This window comes from Vulpes lagopus, chromosome 24 (genome assembly GCF_018345385.1).
Source record: "Vulpes lagopus strain Blue_001 chromosome 24, ASM1834538v1, whole genome shotgun sequence".
NCBI classification, from domain to species: Eukaryota; Metazoa; Chordata; class Mammalia; order Carnivora; family Canidae; genus Vulpes; species Vulpes lagopus.
The window spans coordinates 26,141,817-26,164,088 of NC_054847.1; the positions used below are offsets into that span (position 1 = coordinate 26,141,817).

Here is a 22,272-nt window from a genome sequence, read left to right on the forward strand (position 1 = left end):
CTTCCAAACCTAACTGCTTTCCATAGGCCCCACCTCCAAATACTATCACTTTGGGAGTTAGGGCTTCAAAACATAAGTTTTAGGGAGACACAAATATTCGGTCCGTAACACTCCCTCAAAAAAAATGATATCCCTCATTAAAGGTTTTCAAATCATTAAAAAATTTCAAAATAAAATTCACCATGATATTAAAAGGATCATGTAATGCACCATAACCAAATGGGGCTTTGAAATGCAAAGGCTGATTTAGGATCTAAAATCCAATCATGCAATGTATAAAATTAATAAAGTTAAAAAGAAAACCGAGTGATTCTTTCTTAGATACAGAAAAATCATATGACAAAATTTAACACTCATATATAATAAAAGCTGTCACTATATTAAAAATAAAAGGGAACTTGCTCTACCTGATATATGGCATTTATAAAGAAATTTGCAGTTAACGTCATACACAATAGTGAAATTCTGAATGCCTTCTATGTCCAGGAACAGGGTAGGGATACTTACTCTCACCACTTCTATTTAACGCTGCACTGTAAGTCCTAGTCAGTGCATTAAAAAAGAAATACAAGACAAAAAGTTTGGAAAGAAAGATGTAAAACTCTCTTTATTTGCAATTAATGCAATCATTTACAAAGAGTAACCTGAAGAAGCCACACACAGAAGTCAGAAAAATTAACGAATGAATAAGGTACCAGGATACAGATTCAACATAATCAGTTGTATTTCTACATATTAACAATGACCAACTGTAAAATTTAACTGCATTTTCAATAGTATCCAAAAATATAATTCATATCCTATTCACTTAGGATAAATGTAACAAAAGACATCAAAGACTAGCACAAATAACACTACAAAATACCGCTGAGAGAAATTGAAGAGTAAGTTAAAAAGTGAAAATATATCATGCCTAGGGTTGAAATAACTCAGTACTGTTTAAAAATTCATCTTCCCCAAATTGCTCTATTTAATTCAATGCCAATCAAAATTTCAGAAGTGTTTTGCAGAAACGTACAAACTAATTCTATAATCAATAAAGAAATGGAAAGAACTTGGAGGATCCAAACAATTTCAAAAAAGAACAGAGTGAAAGAATTTACACCACTGATATCCAGACAGTATAAAACAGTTGTGTTGGCAGTATAGACATATATAGATCAATGTAACAGTCTAAGAAAAGATCCATATGTTTTATATGATTATTTGATTTTTAACAAAAATTTTCAAGATAACTCAAAGAAGAAAAGACAGTTTTTTCAACAAATGGTCTTTGAACAACTAGAAAAGGAAAAAAATAAACCTTGATATTTACCTCACACTCTACACAAAAATTAACTCCAAATGGACCAGAGACCCAATATAAAAGCTAAAACTATAAAACTTTTAGAAGAAAACACAGGAGAAAATATTCACAACCTGGAGTTAACTAAAGATTTTTAGTCGGAGAACTAGAAACGGAAGAAGAGGAGGGAAAGGAGCAATGGAAGGGAAAGAGAAAAAAAGCATAGACCAAAAAAATATACATATTGATAAGCTAGATTAATTCAAAATTTAATTTACCTCTGCTCTTCAAAAGAAATTATCAATGAAAGAAAAGAGCAAGAACCAAGAGAAAATATATCTGATAAAGAACTCGTATCCAGATATGTTAGAAACTCTAAATGATACGAAAAACAATCCCAGTTTTTTTTTAATGGGCAAAAGATCTGAACAGACACTTCACAAAAGATAAACAAATGGCCAATAAGTAAAAAGATCAACATCATTAGTAATCAGAGAAATGAAAATTAAAACCACAATGAGATAAAACTACTCACTCAGGAGAATGTCTGAACTTAAAAGAATGAGATCAAGTGCTGGCCTGCTGGCCGGAATGCGGGGCAAGCACTGCTATACCCTACTGGGGAATACGGTGCAATCGCTTAGAAAACAGTTTGGCAGTTTTCTTACAAAGTTCAACACACACAAGAGCACATGACACTAGAATTCCACTCCTGGGTTACTTAACCAAGAAAGAATTAAAGCGTATGTACACAAATATGTGTACGTGAACATTCATGGCAGTGTCGTTCCTTACAGGCAAAACCTTGAACACCCCAAGTGTCCATGTAATACAGATCAACTGTGGCACATTTACACAATGCCCACGACTCTGCAGTGAGACAGAATTACTAAGATATACAATACCATGATAAGCCTCAAAAAGCTCATGCTGAAAAGAATGCCTAACGTGTGCTTCTATGTATGTGTCACTAATTCACAGTGACAAAAGTCAAATCAATATTTGCCCAGAAATGACAATAAAGGAGGGAGAAGTGACTGCAAAGGCACACATGGGAACTTTTTGAAGTGACAGGAATGTTCTGTACCTTACTGTAGTAGTTACAAGGTTAAGTTTGTCAAAATTCATTGACCTGTACGTTGAAAATAACTACCTTTTATTCTACGTAAATTATACCCCAAATACATTTGGTTTAAAAATTTAAAAGAAGTAGCAGTTAGACATTTGGGATTAGCATCATCTAGTTTTACTCCAGTTTAACCTCTATAAAGCAAGTCTCTTATTGTCTTTCCTTCATGCAATTATACATTAAGTACCAACTATGTGCCAGGAATAATTCTGAGTGTGGTGATAAAGTAGTAAAACAAAACCGCATCCCCAGCCCTCATCAACCTTTCATTCTGACAAGGAATACTGACCATAAAAAAGTAAAAGTAATAGATAAGATAGATTGGGAAAGTGCTAACCAGAAAAATAAAACAATTGGGGGATGGGAGACATTTTAAATAAGATGGTCAAAGAAGGTCTTACTTAGGGATGTAACATTTCAGTAAAGATCCAAGGAGGATTAGGGGAAAAGCTAAATTATCCGGGGAAGAGGAGAATTCCAGGAAGAGGGAAAAGTAAGTGCAAAGGCTCCCAAGCCAGCTAGTCAAGGAATAACGTGGTGTCAGGTGTACTGGAGAGCACTTTTTTTTTTTTAAGGTTTTTTTCCAGTTTTTATTGAGTGAAAATGTCAAACCTTGCATCAGTCATGCAAAAATAAATAAATAAATAAATCAAATAAATAAAACACATATATTAAATTTCTAATAGCGCTAAATTCAAGTGGAAAAATATTCAGTTAACCAGGTGCCAAGGAGACTCCAGAGCACTACATAAGACAGGCAAAAGATGAGGTTGCAGATGGGTCAGTGTCATGTCGAGTCTCATTAGCTACTACAAAGACTTTAGCTTTTACACTAAGAGACTACTGAAGTTTTTAATTGATGAATGACAGGATTTAACTTATGTTTTAACCATGGTTATTTTGGCTGCTGCACTAAGACCAGACTGAAGTCCTGGGTTATGGGTTGAAGATTTTAAGAAGCTGTGAGAACAGTCAGGAGGTATTAAAATAATCCAAGTTAGTGACGATAATGACTTGAACCAGGTGATAGTGGAGGTGCTGAGAGATGGTAAGATTCAGATCCTATATATTTGGATGGTAAAGCAATATGAACTACTGACAAATGAGGTATGGATATGAAGAGAGAAGAGACAGGGAAGCTCCAAGGTTTTTGGTCTGAGTAACAGGGATGAACATGTCATTTACTAACATGGGGAAGACAAAAAATGAAACAAGTTTGAGTAAAAAAGATCAGCTGAGTTCTGAGCATCTTCTATTTAAATACCTTTAAATATCCACAAGGAGGTATCACAATTGGATATATCAAGAGTTCAGAGGAAAAAGCCTCTTATAAAGATTTTATTTTTTGCAAAGTAAATCACTGGGTATGAGGAATGTGTGTGTGTGTCCGCACACACACACGTGCACGCACACAAGACCTTCAGAAAATGGTCCATACTTGGAATTTAACACATTCAGGCCTCAGCACTAATGGATTGTTTGTATGTTTTCTGATTTACATAAATCCATACAAGTCTGCTAGGCACTTCACACCTTTATTTTTACTTTCACATCTGAAGTACAGCAATATGGATAGATAAGGTGTGTATTTAAGATAACAACATGAACAGACACATTCCTGGAACTATAGCTATTTAAAAGTGACACCAGCATCAAGATACTCATTCTTATTCTGGGAAGGCTTTAAAAAACAATCACTTGTTATGAAACTAATTGCACTGCCAAATGCTTCTTAAGATCATATGTAAAAATCATCATCTTCTCTACATTTTACTGTTTTAAATCAAGGAAAGTAATAGACTTTGTGATTAGATTTAGAAGTTTGGTTTTGATGCTTATAACCACCTAGGTTCTAAAGTGAGTAACATTCCCACACTGTATCTCAAAAAGACGTTATTTTGTGCATTACTAAGGAAATACAAAAATGACATGTAAGAATACCAAACTTCAACCAGAATTACAACAGGGGCAAAGCATGCTTAACTAATGCTTGAAAACATTTTCTAAAACATAACATTTTCAGCGTGGAATGAGCATTATTTCTTTCCACGTGTCTATTCCTTTCCAGTTCCGTGTCATGATTATTGGCTCTTGCTAGAACACTTCTTCCCACTGACACCCTTCTCTTCCTCCAAGTCCCAGCCCAAATTCAGCCTCGACCACAAAGCTTGCCCTAAACTCAAGCAGTATTCAGTTCGTTCCACATTCCCACAGCACTACCACTTACATGTCTTGAGCACCAAGGTCATCCCCCCATGGATTACTCAGCTCTATACACTAAAGCAGAAGATCCTTGAAGAATCTTGGAAAGATCCAGAAAAATCTTAGCTACCTTTGCCTTCCCTAAAATGCTTAACACGATACCTTGCATAATGTGTTGCAGGTACTCACTAAAGGTTTGTTTAGCTTAAAATCCTACTAAGCTACAAAAATGATCAAATAAATAGAACTTAATGAGGATATATGCTTTAATTTCCTTCCATCATTTTAAATATACTCTTCTAGATCTCACTTCCCCATCTCTCCATATTGTCCCAGATAAATCCTACTGCTTCTCAATCACTTTCTAGTATGCAACATATAATCTAATCCATTTTAAATCTTCAGTGTCATATCTTATTCAAAGAGAATCCACACAACCCCACCTCAACCCCAGGCCAGCCAAGAAAAAGAACATAATTCGTTTTTCTCAATATTCTTCCCAATTCTTTCAATCTTCTCCACTTCCTCCCTCAACTTTCTAGTTCCCACAAATCAAGATAGGCAGAGGAAGAGGGAAAATGCCCTATGGGCCTACTTCCATGGGAGTTTACTAGAAGGCCATGAAGCAGAATGATCCGTTATCCTTGTGTAATTATTAATACCTTCTCTCTTTCTCAAAGGCACCCAGTTGAGACAGTACATTTCAGCTTTAAATTACAGCAAGCGTAAGGGGCTGCCCCCGCTGCCCTGCATAGCTCCTTGGCATGGAGGATGTATTCCAAGGCTGACTTCTCTACCCACAGTCCCCTCATACGGCAAGCTCTCCCTGTTAGCAACCACCAAGATAATTCTAACCTTGTTACCTCCCATGGTGTCCACTTGGTCCACAAAAAACACAAACAACAACAACAAACCCCTCATGCTTTCTTACCATACCAGACAGACAAATGTCAACTCTTTCCATTGCTACTCTCTCTTTCAAAATGCCATCCCACTGGCTCCAGTTACCCAGTTACTGGAGGCCTCAACCAGTGCCATTGCCCCACTCAGATTCTGAGCTGGGGCTGGGTAGACTTTCCTTGGCAGTGTGGCCATTTCTGCCACCTTCAGATCTGGTCACTTCCTTCTCCGGGAAGGGGAAGAGAAGCTTCTCGGGTTATGGTTGGCCCTCCATAAGGAGCTAGAGTAGGGCTACCCACTCGGGCATTAGTTATTTTATCAAGTCTATGTTCAGGAATGCCCCAAACTCTAGAGAACTTATGTCATGCTCCCTCAAGAACTCTGGAAGGTGCCACTGCAGTAAAAGACACAAGATTCTGTAAGCTTATTAAACATCCAGACAAGATGTTAAATACCAATCTACACTTCTGGCAGACACACCCAAATTCTGGGCTGAGAACAAAAGGTCCTTTTGGGGGAAAAACAGAAATGTCACAGAACTAATTCCAACAGTTCTTCATCTGAATGACACTTTTATAATACTCTCCTCTTTTCTCATTTCTGTTATATCTGGGAAGCAGGTGCTGCACGTCTATTATTTTACTAAGTCCCACATCCCTCCTTAGAATGCAAGGATATTTGTTAACCTTTATTTTCAGCTTTGGAGCTTTAGCGATATCTATATTCTATATCTTGGGGGGGGGCGGAATAGTTACATGAGTAAGATACACACATCAAATTCATTAACTATACACTTAAAAATGGGTGTATTTTAGTATATAAATTATACCTGATAAAGTTGATTTAAATCAGATCTAGTATCTTACTTCGGGACAATGCCAAGGACAGCCAGCTAATGTAAAATGTAATCTCTTAATGAATGTTGAAAATACATCGGTAATAAACATAACAAACTTACAGCCTAAATCAGATTCTAAAATCCAAATCCAAGTCCAAAGTGTGTACCCACTGTCACAGATACATGGATAATTTTGATCCTATAGAAATATCTGTAAGTATTCACAGAATGAAAGAGCAATCAGCATGTTTCTTGGGAGGTCATGACCTAAAACAGGGGTCACTTTGACTACTATAAAATATGAATGCAAATTCATGTTAAAGTTCATTCTTTGCCCACTTTCCAGTATTTTCTCTGCCTACTAACAATCTTTGAGGAGCTTACTTCCCTAATTCACTAATATCTATTTCTAAATCACTTTTCCTGATCTCTCTGGCCAATTTTTCTCTTTTGAATAAAAACTCTATCTAGGAATATCATACAAGCACTTCACTCTTGAATAGCCCTCCTCAATTCCTACCCTTTATGGGATTTGTTTCCTACTTTATTCCTTGTATTTTCAAGCAATTAATTATACTGCATTTTAATATCTTGAGTTCAATAATTTCAACCATTTTTTTCCTATCTTCAATACCACATCCTTCACCAAGGTGCCAAAATATTCATATTTAAGCTGCTACCTTGGCTGTATTTTTTGTTGTTGTTGTTACTTCACACCTCCTAAAATACCAATGAATGACAAAGGCAAGGATATCTTTTTTGTATATTTTTTTATTGGAGTTCGATTTGCCAACATATAACACCCAGTGTTCATCCCATCAAGAAGGCAAAGATTGCTTATCATTTCACCCTATACCTGAAAAAACATAGTTGGATCATATGACTCCAGAGCCCTACTGCACAATTGTCTTTTACATTTAAAAATACTGCTACTAAAGCACTGTTCCTAGCCCAGTGACGAAATGTGTCCTTTCCAAGGAGATGATGTTTGGTTATGGGCTCTGTAGGTCTACTTGCAAAGCCTGTAAACACCTCATTTTAATGGGCTTTTTTGACTCTTTTCCAGTTATTCCCATACCCCAAATTGTCTGGTAGTCGCTTTAAATTGTATCAGACTGCCTAAACCAACCCTCTTTCAAGCACTGTTCTACACATTCTACTTGAAGTTGATCCAATCTAGCTTATGATAAATACGTTACTGTGGCAGCCCATTATCGCTTGCCTTTCATATACAGATTTTGTATCATGGCATCACTTATATCTGAAAACACAGTTATATGATATTATATTAATATCAAAGGTAACCCATTGGTTGGAAGAGTTCTAGAGTCCACATACAATATTTGCAAATGTTACCACCTTACTGCATTCCACGGAGGCTTCAGCATCCTTCTACAACACCAACATGAAAGCATTTATATTAAAAGCCACTAAACCTAAAGTCCTCCCATACTATATGCTGGCCTTTCAGATTACTTATTTCATTTATCAGATGATAACCAGAGAGAAAAAGGTCTCTACAAAATATGATACAATGTGAGATAGTATCTTTACTTCTTACTCTTAGACCTTGGGTATCCCCTGTAGTTTCTTTCCTCATCAGGAAACCGGAATAATTGCACTAGATTCCAAGGTTGTGAAAATTGATGCAAAGTATTTTAGTTGAGACCTACTAAACAGGAGGCTTTCAATAAATAGCACTTAATAAACTACTCTATTCCACTGACACCCTTACCCTAGTACCCTTGGCAATCCAAAAACAGTGTTCATCTATGATCTTGTTACCTATCACATTTATGATCTCAGTCTCCCTTTACATTCCACTAATTTCCCAATGTCTAGAATACCCTTTCTCCATTCATAAAATTGACTCTCACTTGCCTTAATGAAAAGATTTAGCCAGGGGATTATGAAGTTAGGGGGCAAGGCAACAGGGCAAGGATCCACCTAAAATCACTGTTCTACTAGAATTAACACAGTAATGTATGCCTACTACATCTAACTTGGCATTTATCTTTCTTCAGTCTTTTTTGAAGTCCATGAAAGCCAGAATCACAGCCTTCCTCATGCCCTATAAATATCATAAACAGGTCCTATAAAAAACAATCAGTGGAGAAAAAGATACAACTAATGAATTATCTCAGAAATCAATTCATGAGAACTTATCACATGGGGATTGGGGAGAATAAAACTAAACATTTTGACCACTGATAGAAAGTTAGTTTAAAAAAAAAAAAAAGAAAGAAAAGAAAGCTAGTTTTAAACACCTGGATTTTCTTCTTCTCCTGATTATACTCAAATGAATTACTAGCTCAAAAACCATCTAAAAGATTAACACAGATTTTTTTTTTTTGCCACTACATTCTCAAATTCCAATAAACAGCACGATCCCTTCTGCAATGAACTACTTTTTATATACTTTTGTTTTCTCAATTTCAGTAAGAACAGGTGAATTAAAGGTAACTGCAACCTATCAACGATAGTTATGCATTCTTCATATATTTTTGAAACAAGTTTGATTTAGGGGGATAAAATGCAATTTGTAAAAGTGCTCTTTTATCGTCCCCCCCCCAACATTGGTTCCCAGAAGACAATGGAATTCCTGATTTGAATGGGTTAAACCCACATAATTTTTATTAAATATATCTTATTTATAAGGTAAAAAGCTGTTTGCTGCTTTATTTAAACAAACACACAAATGTCTTTCCTAAAGCGCCCCATATTTGAAAATGGTGGTTTGACCAATATTAATCATAAAGCCCAAATAATATCCATAGGGCAGTTTAATTATGGCACAATAAATGAATGACAAGAGCATTTTATTTCAAAATCCCTGAGCTCTAGGATCTGAACATCTATATCTCTTTCATTCCAGATTCAAGAGTTTAAGGCATTCGAATGCTACACCATACTTGTTTTTCCATTATAGACACTGCTTTCAATGAAAAAATAGCTTAAAAACCATGAAATGAAATCAATTCCACATAAAGCTATCGTAGGATTCTGATCTCTAATCTGACTTGTAAATTAGATGTGTGTAACTTCTACTACTCAGCAACCCACAGATCTTTTTCCTAGCAGGATGGCTATGTTGGTTGTATTGCACTCTGACAGTAGTGGCAGTGGCACACTGTCAAACTGAATAGTATATGCCTTGAATAAAATAGTATATGCCCTGAATAGTATATGCCCTGAACAGCTTTCAAGGTAAGTCATGAGGGAATCTTTTTCTGTTTGTATATGAGCTGCATGAACTATATAAAATATAATCTATGTTTTATATCCTGGGATGCTAGAGTTTTTGTTGAATGCTAAGATAAAAAAAAATGTTGAAGATACAGTGAAAAGAAAAAAAATGGGATTCAACATTGAGAATCCACCCACTTCATTTCCCAGAACTGCCTTCAAATCCTCTACAACTGGAATAAACGGATATATACCAAAAGCAGGGGCTCTAACCAAATAAGATTTTGATTTGGTTCAGAGAATACTCTGATGTCCTGGTTTTCTTGTGATGCAATGGTTCTAGAAAGTACCAGTGTATTTTCAATTCACACTAAAACATGTGAAGTGACTTTAGTTAACAGGTCTAAAGATATTAATTTTTTAATTCAACTAACTGTTCTGTAGTATTGTATTGTATAGTGTGACTTTCTACTACTATTGTATTCAAAAGCCTAACAAAAATGATGTTTTCTTAGAAAATTCTGGGTACAGCAGCTTTTTACAAACTTTTTACACATTTTTTTTTTTTTGAGAGGCAGGGAGGGAGGGGCAAAGGGGAGAGAGAATCTTAAGTAGGCTCCAAATCCAGCATGAGCCTGACACAGGGCTCAATCTCATGACTCTGAGATCATGACCTACGCTGAAATCCAGAGTCGGACACTTAACCAACTGAGCCACCCTGGCACCCCAGAAACATATTTTATATATGCTGCAGGAGAGCAAAATTTCAAGAATCCCCCAGAGCAAAAACTTTCTTGTGAAAATGATAGTCTTTAACCCTTTTAGGTTATTTTAGTTGAATCAGAGGTTTTTCCTTACTGTAGTTTCCTTAAAGAGAACCGAATACTAAAAAGTGGTAACTACATAAATTCCATAAACAGACACAACCTTTAAAGTTTGATTACCAAAGCAATTACTGTGTATTATAGAATGATAATACATCACACATTCCCGGAGTTAAAGATCAAAGTTACTTCAACTACCCACTCCCACAAAAAAAAAAAAAAAAAAAAAAATCCTTTTTTATTTAATCATGAAGTCCTTGGAATCATAGGGCTTGATGCCATTTTGGTGTCACACTCTGCCAGTCATCCAAAGAATATGCCATCCTTCTCTTTCAACTTCTTTGTCTACTAGTGCATCACTGGACCCAGCAGGCAGCTCACTCAGACCATTTCAGTAACGGATTTTGGCTCTGTGCATAACAGATGAAAATCTTTACGAAGTATCCACTTTGTCTTACAGCTGAGAGATTTGAACCTGCTGCAGATGTCACATCTAAATTCTTGAACGGATTTTTATCATCAGTGTCACCTATAAAACAAGACAATGTCACCAATAGCAGTGTCCTAGAGAATCTCTATTTCAGTAATGCTAAGCTTTCAGCATTATGACTGACAGTGATTTATTTGACTACAACAGGGTCAGCAAACTGGAGCCCATGGGCCAAAATTCAGCCACCTGTCTATTTTTGTTCAGCCATAAACTAAGAAGATTTTGTATTTTTACATGGTTGAAAAAGTTTCTTTAAAAAAATTAATATTTTGTGCCGTGAAATTATATGAAATTCACATTTCAGTTTCCATAAATAAGATTTTACTGGAACGGTAGCTATTCACTCATTTATGTATTTCTCTATGACTGCTTTCATGCTACGATGGTAGGCTTAAATAGGTGCAACACTGACTGTATGATCCATAAAGAAGAATACCTTTACTCTCTGGTGCTTTCAAAAAAAAAAAAAAAAAAAGCTTGCCAACCCGACCTAGAGGATATCGAGTAGGTAGGTTAATAGGACACCTAGTGTCTAGTGTCTGTCGCATTAAGAACCTGAGGTGCAATGACCCAGTTGGTCCCTTATGTTAACTTCATCCATTTGTTTAACAAATACTTCTGGGGAAGCCTGCCACTCCAGTGTAGACAGTTATAGTTACTCTGCTTTCCACTTTGGCTCAGCCTTGCCTCAATCCATGGAGTCAATATTCTCCTTGGGCAGGAAGAAGACAAGAAGCTCGGCTTCAAATCAAATACCTCTCCAATGCTGGCCTCTTCTAGGTCCCTGGATTTCTGCTTTATGTCTACCATTCTCTGTTAACAGGTTTCCTGCACTAATCTGAGTCTTAAAATACTCTATTTCCCACTAGAGACCCTTGGGTAGTAAGCAGAGTCACAGCGGTCATTGACCGATCTGTGCTGGCTGATAAGCTAGTTCCAACCGTGCTGTGACAACCACCTTGTATTATAAACATGAATTTGTTCAGGGCCCTGTGGACAGTCTGCATATTCCAACATTCTCCTGGCCTCCACTACCAGTTTTGATCATGAATGCTCCTGGAGTTCACAGATTTCCTTTTACATTCAAACCTCTGGCCTACACATCCATTCCCCACTGGCCCATCATTCTGTTTCTTGAGCTCAGTTCACACAATAACCAAATAAGAGCACAAGACATTTTATAAGACATGGATTTCCCAGCCTAGAACCATCCATGTTAAGGCATCTCATGTTTTAGCAACTGCTCCAAAAAGGAATTTATCTGCCCCAGCAGCATTCAGAACCCCCTTCTCCTTTTTCCCTTCATCACTGCTAGTTAGCCCAAAGTTTCTGTATCTGCTTCATCTGAGAGTGCTACCCATCACCCTTTACCCACTTGGAGTACTCAAAATACCTGTGTCTCTTGAGCAGTGCCTCGGAATTACTGTCTTGCTTCTATCAAAGCTTTAACAATTCCATTTCTAGTGTAAGAGAAAAAGGAGGGTTTTCTTGCCACTGTCTGACAACAATGGGGAAATGTACTTGGTTAGACTTTCAGCAGTGAGAATATAATCCCCCATGTGAATAGTCCACTATGAGGCTATGCCCACACTATAGAACCCATCTGTAATTCATATTATATTGTTGCAAACAATTAATTCACAAACATATCCGTAAGTTGTAGACTGTACTAAAAAATAGCCATGAAATGTCAGGAAGACTTTATAGCAGGACAGATGAGCCTCATGTAAAGACTTCAGAGAAAATGTTCATTTTCAGCAAAGTGAATTTCACTACAACCCTGACATAGACAGCCATGGTGAACAACTCTGAAAACTGCATCAACAGCTCTAACACAAACAAATGAGTAGTATCAGAAACGAATAGGCTGACTGAAATGACCATTAACTGTATCTCAATTCTGAGTAGCAACCATATAGGTAGCATGAACCTTAAAAATGAAAATCTTCAACAACACATACAGGAACCCTATGTCCACCTAGGGAATGACATAGAAATGCAGCAAACATACCCCTACCACCAAGAAAAGAAAACAGAGGCATGTAGACTATATTCCAAAGGAATACTCAAAAGATTAAAATTTTAGAACTTTATTCATTTGATGAATCTAGCCTCCTTCCCTTAAGGGAATAGTTCACACTTTTTAGTATCAGGACTCCGTTGTGTTCCCAAAAATTGAGAACTCTCAGGGTGCCTGGGTGGCTCAGCATTTGAGAACCTGCTTTGGCTCAAATCATGATCCTGCATCCGGCCCCCCCACATGGAGCCTGCTTCTCCCTCTGCCCCTGTCTCTGCCTCTCTCTGTGTCTCTCATGAATAAATAAATAAAATCTTTAAAAAAAAAAAAAGAATTCTAGAGTTCTTATGAGTTATAATTATCAATATTTTCCATATTAAAAATTAAATGAGTTTATACATTGTTTTAAAATTTTAATGGCGTGTTTAATATGACAAATAACATATTTTATGAAAAAGTACTTTCCTAAAAAAATAGGTAAGTTTCTTTCATGTCTAATTTAATAGAAGACAGATGAATTCTTATATCTGCTTCTATATTCAATCTCAATCTGTTGTGATACATTTTGACTGTAATAGAAAAAAGAAGTATATGTTAATATTAATTGCCTTTACAGATAGTTGTGAACATTCTCCTTTGATACTACACCAAAACTTGACAAGTAGAGGAGTTTAACAGTTATCTATCATATGCAACCTATTATCACATAAACTCTTTGTATTGTTACTTGCGTTTTTTATAAGGGTACCCACAATTTTGTAACATTGGTCACTTTGAAAATATCGGTTTCTTACATTACGTTTATATTCCAAATCTTGACATAATTAATTAATACCATAGCAAAAACTCACATTTATTAATATCACCACCTATCTCATCGGAAAAATCTTTTAAGTACTGGGAAGCTGTCAAGGGCACAGCAGGTAATAGAAATTTTCCAAAATTTTAATTTTCACTTGAAAGCTCAAATTTTATCATTGGCAACAAATATTATCAGTTGTTTTCCCCAAAGTGACAGGCTCACTTTGTTCATTTTCAAGAAAATGACTGCCAAATATCTAAGTCTAAATGATCATAGTTTGGTGATCATTATTATATGTAAAAATGATGTTCCATGCAAAATATGACTAATTCAGCTTACAACTCAAAAAATCACATAAGGGTTTTCCTTGTGTCAACCAATGTACTCCGGACATACAGCAGAAATGTTTTTTTGGATATTTACCCCATCACAAAGAATAGTCAAAGTGTACTCAAGGATCAAGATTTAATAAAATCATTTTTACTGCTTCATCAAGAACATTCTTCAGTGAAACTGGCTTTTCTGTTGTTTTTTTTTTTTTTTTACTGGAGGAGCATGGTAGTAAAGAATAAAATGAGTATTAGCATAGTCTCGTGCCAGTGCCATTTAATACAAACTAAGATGCCAACAGTTTTATCCACCACTGCTTTAGTATCAGCAAGGCAAACATCAAAGCAGTAGAAACAGCAAAAAGTCTTTACTGCTATGAAAATAATTTTAACCTCACAATCCCCTTCAAGGCTCTTGTGACTCACATGGGTCTGCACATCACAATTTGAGAACTATGGTCTTAAGGAAACACTGAAAGCTATAAATGATAAGCTGCCATCCCTAGATCCATAATAAATATCCCCCAACATATTATATGTAAAAAAAGAATTATATTAAATATCTATACAAATTTTTTTCATTTTAACTCAAAATTGGCCCAATGCCTTCTGAAACTGCCTTAATAATGTAATAAAAATTAACAAATAATGAGCACTTGCATGTATTAACTCATTAAATCCTCATAATAACTTTACTAGTTCTCTGATAATATTCATGCTACCAAGGAGGACATCTGAGGGACAGAAGGGGAAAGTCACTTGTCTGAGGTCACAATAACAACCATCAGCATTTATGGATTCAGGTATTACTATCCTGCATACCTCATCTCTTAAGTGTTTACAACAACCTACTATCCTTTCTCACCCTTTATTATTCTTGACACTTTACCCATTTCACAGAAGAAAACTGAGTCAAGAAGGCAAAATTCCTTGCCCAACGTTATCCCAGTGCTCGATCATCCAAGTCTGTCTTAATCCAACAAGTATGCCACATATTCTCCTCTCTATGGCACATATCAGTATACCCTGAATACATAAATAGATCGATGGTTACAAGTCTTCCATAGCTTTAAACTCAACTAAATAAATAAATAAAGTAAAATAAAAAATAAACTCAATTGAGCAAGACCTCTGTTTGTAAAAATGTTTACTAATTTGATTATTTCTGTCTTCAAATAGGACAAAATCTACTTTCTTTTAAAATAGTCCATGATCTAGGTAGATAGTTCACTGATTTATTAAACACTTATCTGCATACAACAACAAATCAATCCAGCTAAGATTACTCTAAGAAAACTGAAACCCAGAAAAGTAACTAACTTCCCCCAAAGGCATGCTGTTCATAAATGGTACAGGGTCAAAATCAGTTTGGACCGACCCTGAAGCCTAAACTCTTCAATCACACTGCCTGCATGTATTTAAGAAGGTCTCAGGCAATGACCTAGGAATTGTTCACAAGGTCTGGTTACAGAGCTTGCTGATATCATATCCAATTTACCCAAGGCAATCAAGATATGAATCATCTTGTATTTCAAAGACCAAGAGACAAAAAGAAAGCTGATATATGCTGAAAATAAAGAGACATGTTATCAGGTGCTTTAGGTAAAACATCGACAGGTAATGCTGAAAAAAAGAAGTTCAAATCCACTTTAAGTAAGTATCAGCACACATCTCTGTAGCTGAGATAACCCTAACTCTGTTTAAAAACAAAACAAAAAGTGCCTGGAGGAAAACATCATTACAGCTACACAGACTATCTACTCTTTACACAACAGCTTTCAGATGCCAGGAGCCAAGGAAGGCTGCAAATATGGTAAATGACAGAAGAAATAAGTTTCCTAAAGCTTTCCTAAACTCTTATCAATCAGCAAAATTTTCATTTCAAGTAAGAATTCATAAAAGCCAAGGGTTATGCCCCAGTGCTTATTGCTATTTTAAGGTCCTACATCATAAGATACTGCTTAATATCAAACCCTAAGGGGGACTGGGAAGGAAACCAGCTCAATTCATCTTAAACTTGATGTAACTCAAATTTTAGGAAGTATAAACATCTTGTGATTGGACAGAGGAGTGTGGCTTCCATTTCCAACAAATTATATTCTCGGGGTGGCTTAGTGATTGAGCGTCTGTCTTTGGCTCAGGTCATGATCCCCGGGTCCCGGGATTGAGTCCCGCATCGGGCTCCCTGAATGGACCCTGCTTCTCCCTCTGCCTGTGTCTCTGTCTCTCTCTCTGTGTCGCTCATGAATAAACAAAATCTTTACAAAAAAAAAAAAAAAATTACGTTCTCAAGGAATCCACATACACATCTGACATTTGACAGGAAGGTGACAAAATGGAAGGCTGTGGTATACCACCTAAAAGGGCAGAGCAGCACAGGCGAGAGATGAGCACTTATACTTGTCACAAAATATCACATTCTGGATTCCCTTTGTGGCAAAGGAAAAAAAAAAAAAACTACGAAGCATATTTTACCTCTGCCCATCACAAAAAAAGAATCACAATCTAGTAATGTAAAAGCAGCTGAGAGATATATAGAAAAAAAAAAATCAAGATTGAGGTCATGTCTCTTGACATGCATCATTTACACTTAGGATTCCCCCATTTATCTGAATTAATTTCATGTACCTCATTTCATTCAGATAATTGAAGTTTTCCTTTAAGAGTTGTAAAATGTTACCTCAACATAATTAGTAAACTGTCCACTTAAAAATACCACCACAAAAAAATGTCATTCCCTCCTCTCTACACAGACATATACTCCACTATCATTAAAAGTATGAGATTCAGGCCTACACAGGAAATGTAGTTCATAAGTCCTCTTCAAAAAATTAGCACAAGAAATTCTACGAGAAAAGTTATGGTCATTACCTTTTTAATACAGAGTGTTAGCGTTACTTGTTAAAAGCATGGTTAATTTGGGTATTCAATACATGACTGACTACTGTTCTGAAACCAAATTAAAGGTTTAGACTACTAAAGAGTTTGATGACTTGCCTCAAAACAGTAACTAGGATTGTATGGACAACAAAATCAAAAGGTCCCTCTTTTTTATGAGCAGGCACTTAAGGGCCTTTTAATGAGAATTTACTCTTTAGTAATATAATTACTAATGAATAAAAAGAGGGCCATTAAACTCACTTCTTTATAGTGCCATAAAACTTCAATATGTAAGAAATAGTATATATACATGTTAATCAAACTCAAGAAAATTTGAAATGTGCAATACCTAAAAATACATGGTGAAAATTATATACCTTTTCTTCTTAAATAAATGCCCTGCCAAAAGACTGATGAAGCTATTTTTTACATGGATTTGCTTGTAACTTAAATATACAGACTATATGTAGTACTAATGATGGTGATGAAATGTCTAAATTTTTATGTGAATTCAAAATTTCCCATATTGATAACAGACTTACTGTTAGGATGAATTTTATATTAGTTAATATTTATTTACCACCTGCTATGTGCCAGGCACTGTACTGAGTGCTGAGGACACCACCAGGAACAGCACAGATTCGGTCTCAACACTCGGGGTACACATAGTCTAGAAGGAAAGACAAATAATGAACATATGTGCTATGGGAAAGTACAACAGCTACTTGGTCAAATGAAAGCTCAAAACTGAGAGAAGACATAGGTAGAAAAGGCAAACACTTAAAAAAAATAGCTGCCACTGAAAATGGTGGATAAAAATCACCCAATACATGACTCAGCTAAGAAGGCAAGGAATCCTACAGCTATGGACTCCGGAAAGGGATCTAAGTAATGACCAGGGTGTTGTAGAGCCTGATGTGAATGAAGAGCTGACCCTCAGAATGGGCTCCAATCATAAGAGCCAAAGAGACTAACTTTCGGGTAGACTATTCTCAGTACCTAAGGGGTCAATCTGGTTAAGTGCAGGTCCTGGAGGCAGTATCACAGTATCTTGCAAGCTTGCCCCAGTTGAAACAGAGTCCCAACCATCCACCTGTGACAAAAACAGGTCCCAACTCCCTGAGGGGAAGAGGGGATGGCAGGAAGAGTCAGATGATCAAGGGTTCTTAAGCATGCTTAAGATAAGGTTTCAGGTCCACAAGGGATCTGGGATACAAAAAGAAACACCACAAGAAAATATATCAACTTATGGACTATTTAACACTAAAAGAAAGGCTGTGGAAGTGCTTGTTACTTTTATAAATAAATACTCAAAAAACAAAATAAATGTCTAAATGATTTAAGTATGATGACCTTAATGTGTGAGGGGAAAGGATTAGATATTCTTACTAATTCATACTGAATTTACATCCTAATTCCATTCAAACCTGTATCGAAATATTCTAGATGCCTCACACACCTCACTTAAAAATGTTTATGCTATGTATTTCAAAACTCTGGGTGAGTAAATTTGTCTTCAAAAATGAGAATCTCCTAGTCAAACTGCATATATATGCCAATGATACAGTGAGATACCATACTTCTGTGAGCAATTAATGTTCAGGGCACCAGAATTAATTCCTGATCCCACCTCCAGAAGTAGATGGGGGGGTGTTCATGTATTTTCAGTCTTAAAAATCAATTCAAAAACTGGGTCAAGAGAATAGGACTGGCAGTAGGTAGGACATATAGGCTGGGACTGGCTAAAGAACCAGAAATGGGGATCCCTGGGTGGCGCAGTGGTTTGGCGCTTGCCTTTGGCCCAGGGCGCGATCCTGGAGACCCGGAATCGAATCCCACATCAGGCTCCCGGTGCATGGAGCCTGCTTCTCCCTCTGCCTATGTCTCTGCCTCTCTCTCTCTCTCTCTCTCTCTGTGACTATCATAAATAAAAAAATTAAAAAAAAATTTAAAAAAAGAACCAGAAATGATACATGTGAAATGATGTGCTTCCTATAAATACCACCCTACTGTACCGTTCAATTGTTTTCAGTAATAGGTAAGACTCACAGAAAAAAATGCATGTTGTCCAAAGGTATTATCCCTGTGAAGGCTATTATTTATATGATCCTACATATTCAAATAGGAATCACTCTAAGGAATCGGCCCTACATTTGCTCAAACATTCTCTTCCAAAGCTACTCAAAGGGTGCAGTGGTGGTACTTTCCAAAAAGAAATGCTTAAAAATTTTCCTCAGTTAATTCCCTTAAAATAAACAAAAAAGAGGAGATAAGCCTAAGAGAAAAATATACAGAGGGTTTTGGGTTGTTTTGTTTTACCCTATCACCAGAATGCCCTATCAAATACAGCATAAAACTGTCTAAAATATCATTTCAAGACAGCTTGCCAAGGTAATCTGGACCCCAAAAGTCATGATCCTTACAAAGGTCTATATGCTGAAAAATGTAGCTTTATAAAAGTGAAACCAAAACTTCAAAATGTGGCCTACAGTAACAATTAGAGGGTCACTCAATTGATGGTTGTCAAACTTTACTCCAGTGGAAAGTTTCACTGGAAAATTCGTATTACTTTAGCTCTAATGAGATGTTCTATCAAAAAATTTAAATAACGGTCCTTTACCCAATTTTACAAGAGAGTAATACACGTTAAAGAATAAAATTCTCCATGTTCGGTTCGTTCCCCCAATTTTTCTAAAATATTTGTTACCTGCTACCTCTTTCAATATTGGAATTAGGCCTAATGGAGTATCTGATTCAACACACAAAAGAAATGAATTTATTTCACATTTATACAATCATGGTTCGTGACCTCCAGGCACACGGCTACCTTATGTTTGATCAAGCCCAACAGGACCACAAGCATTTAGGGAGCATCTGCTACACCTGACACGAGGCATACACAGAGTAAGACATGGTTTTTCATGAAGCCCCCACTAGGCAAAGTGCACAGAAGCCAAGAAGTATTTACTAATGCTGAAATACGGTGGCATGTGAGATGCAAAGAATTCACCCAGCAAGAACTTCACCCCAGCAAGAACTTCAGGACTTCTGCATTTGAGACTGAGAAAAGTGAAGCTAGCTGGGGATACTGGAATTCAGTTACTGCAAGTGTACGGCACCTTTCCTCCCCCCTAAAGTCGAGGTTATAAACACCACAGTCTTATATGTAAAGACTTTTGAAATGCCAATCTCCTGGAACTGAAACAGACTATCTGAACCAAGAATATGAAGTACAAAATACTCTTAAAGTGCAAACAATCACTGCTTTCAAACAAACTGAAAAGTACTGTTTTCAGCTGATAGAATGTAACATGTCCTAACTATAAATAATCTGTATCATTTGTATCTAATCTGTCCAAGTCACAAACTAAGGCACATACTCAAAACAGGAAAAAGAAAAAGGGAAATTTAGTCATTGCTAGGCTTTTTTAAAAAGTAACATAATCAAAACAAATTTGGGTACAAGAATATTCATTGGGGAGGTCTGAATTACAGGGTTAAGCATTCAGTTTCTCAAGTCAACTAGTTCTATTCAACTTCTGTTAAATATCTTCAAGGAACTTTCTTTGGTTTAGTTTTCTCCCTGTAAAATAAGGGGGTCGGATTAAACTGTAAGAGTCCCCTACCAAAAAAAAAAAAAAAAAAAAGACATTTCTGTGATTGTGTGGTATGTAAGACTGAAATGCCAACAGGCAAAACAAGAGTAAAAAAGCCATGTTAACGACCCAAGTTAATAGTGCTAAAAATTCAGTTTCCTATTTTAGATCTCTGCATTGTGGTTCAGCTTTTTACCTGTTCAGCTTTACCAGTTCGTCAAAGAAAAGCTGCAGGACTCAAAAGGTCCTCCTCCTCCTCCAACCCTCAACGCTAGAGCTGCCTCATTCAATACCAGCCTTTAAGGAAAAATGTGTAAGAAAGTGAGAGCTGAGAGGAATCCGCTCTCCGACCTGGAATGGATGCACGGGTCGAAATGCAGCAACACCGCACAGCACCGTACGTTGGCGGCTTTCCTGCACGAAACTACTGCCAAGCTGCAGCCTGAGGTCAAACAGGTGGAGAGGATGAGGGGGGATGGCTCTGCTGCATCCTTCGGGTCTTTGCAGCAGCTCCTTCTTTACCTGACCGCTGCGCTGGGCTTTAACATCGACTCCGGGGGCGGTCGGGGAGGGGGGGAGGCACCAAGCCACCAAGGTGAGGGCCGCGGCAGCGCTCGGGGGCTGCAAGAGCTGCAACCCGCCCCTGCCGGAAAGTCACCGTCAACCCAACGCTTTCCATGCCAAACGGGGCTACAGGTGCAGAAAAAAAAAAAAAGTGTGAAGCCTCCTCCTTGAACCTCCCATCACGCTGCCTGCGGGCGCTACCTTACGAATTATCTCAGAGATCATCTGATGCAGTACAGTTCTCAGAAGGAGGCTCTAAAAGTTGCATTTGCGAGAGAGAGAGAGAGAGAGAGAGAGAGAGAGAGAGAGAAGGAAAAAAAAACATTGAAAAAGAAAAGCCTCCCTCGGGCCTACAAGTTAAAAGTGCGGAGAAGTGCGACTTCGCTGCAGGGGCAAGGCTGCACGGACAGGACCTAAGGGGACCTCCCGCCGGCGCAGCCCGGGGCCCGACCCGGGGCAGGACCCGCCCGATCCTCGCTGGGGGAACGGGAGCCAGGGCGGCCTGGGTCCCAGGCCCCGGAGGGGCGGAGGGCGCAGGCGCGGGGGGGCCGCGGGGGGAGGGCGCAGGCGCGGGGGGGCGGAGGCGCGGGGGGGCGGGGGAGCGAGGGCGCAGGCGCGGGGGGGTCGAGGGCGCAGGCGCGGGGGGGAGGGAGAGCGCAGGCGCGGGGGGGGGGGGGACACCCGGCCGGGCCTGCCCGCGCCGCCCCCGGGAAGCCGGCCTCCCTCCTCCCCGCCGAGCCCGGGCCGCACCAGGAGGCGGCGGCGCGCCGGGCCGCTGCAGGCGGGTAGAACTCAAAAAATCAAAAAATTAAAAAAAAAAAAAAAATCAAATCCGAAAACCGGCGGCGTGCGGGCCCGTGAGGCGGCGGCCGGGGCGCCCCGCTCGGGACACGAGGCGGCGGCGGCGCGGGGAGCGCAGCGCGTGCGCCCGGGAGACGCGCCGCCCGCGCGCCCGGCCCCGCCCCCCGCCCCCCGCTCCCCGCTCCCGCCGCCGCCGCCGCCGCCGCCGCCCCCTGGGAACTCCGCGCCGCGCGGCCCCGCGAGGCGGGCGTCGGGAAGGGAAGGGGAGGGGCCGCGCTCCCCGCCTCCCCGCCGGCCCGCGCGGCTCCCAGCCCGGAGCCTACTCACCTCCTCCTCCTCCTCGGCTCTCCCTCCTGGCCACCGGCGCGGCCCAGCCGGCGACGCGCTGACGCCGCGCCCCTCCCCCGCGGCCGCCGCCGCCGCCGCCCC

General features: G+C 38.6%; 1 protein-coding gene across 12 annotated transcripts in view; it reads right to left on the reverse strand.

Moving 5' to 3' along the window:
* GTDC1 (glycosyltransferase like domain containing 1) overlaps positions 1 to 22,266 on the reverse strand; it is a 387,156-nt gene extending 364,890 nt beyond the window's left edge. For 5 of the 12 annotated variants that reach the window (XR_005985414.1, XM_041739301.1, XM_041739304.1 and 2 more), the window contains exons 1-2: positions 22,171 to 22,259; positions 17,466 to 17,552 (exon numbers count right to left, since the gene is read on the reverse strand). The gene's annotated coding sequence lies outside the window, so the exon portion shown is untranslated. The other 7 variants (XM_041739302.1, XM_041739296.1, XM_041739303.1 and 4 more) reach the window with 5 other exon arrangements.
* Positions 22,267 to 22,272: the final 6 nt, after the last annotated feature.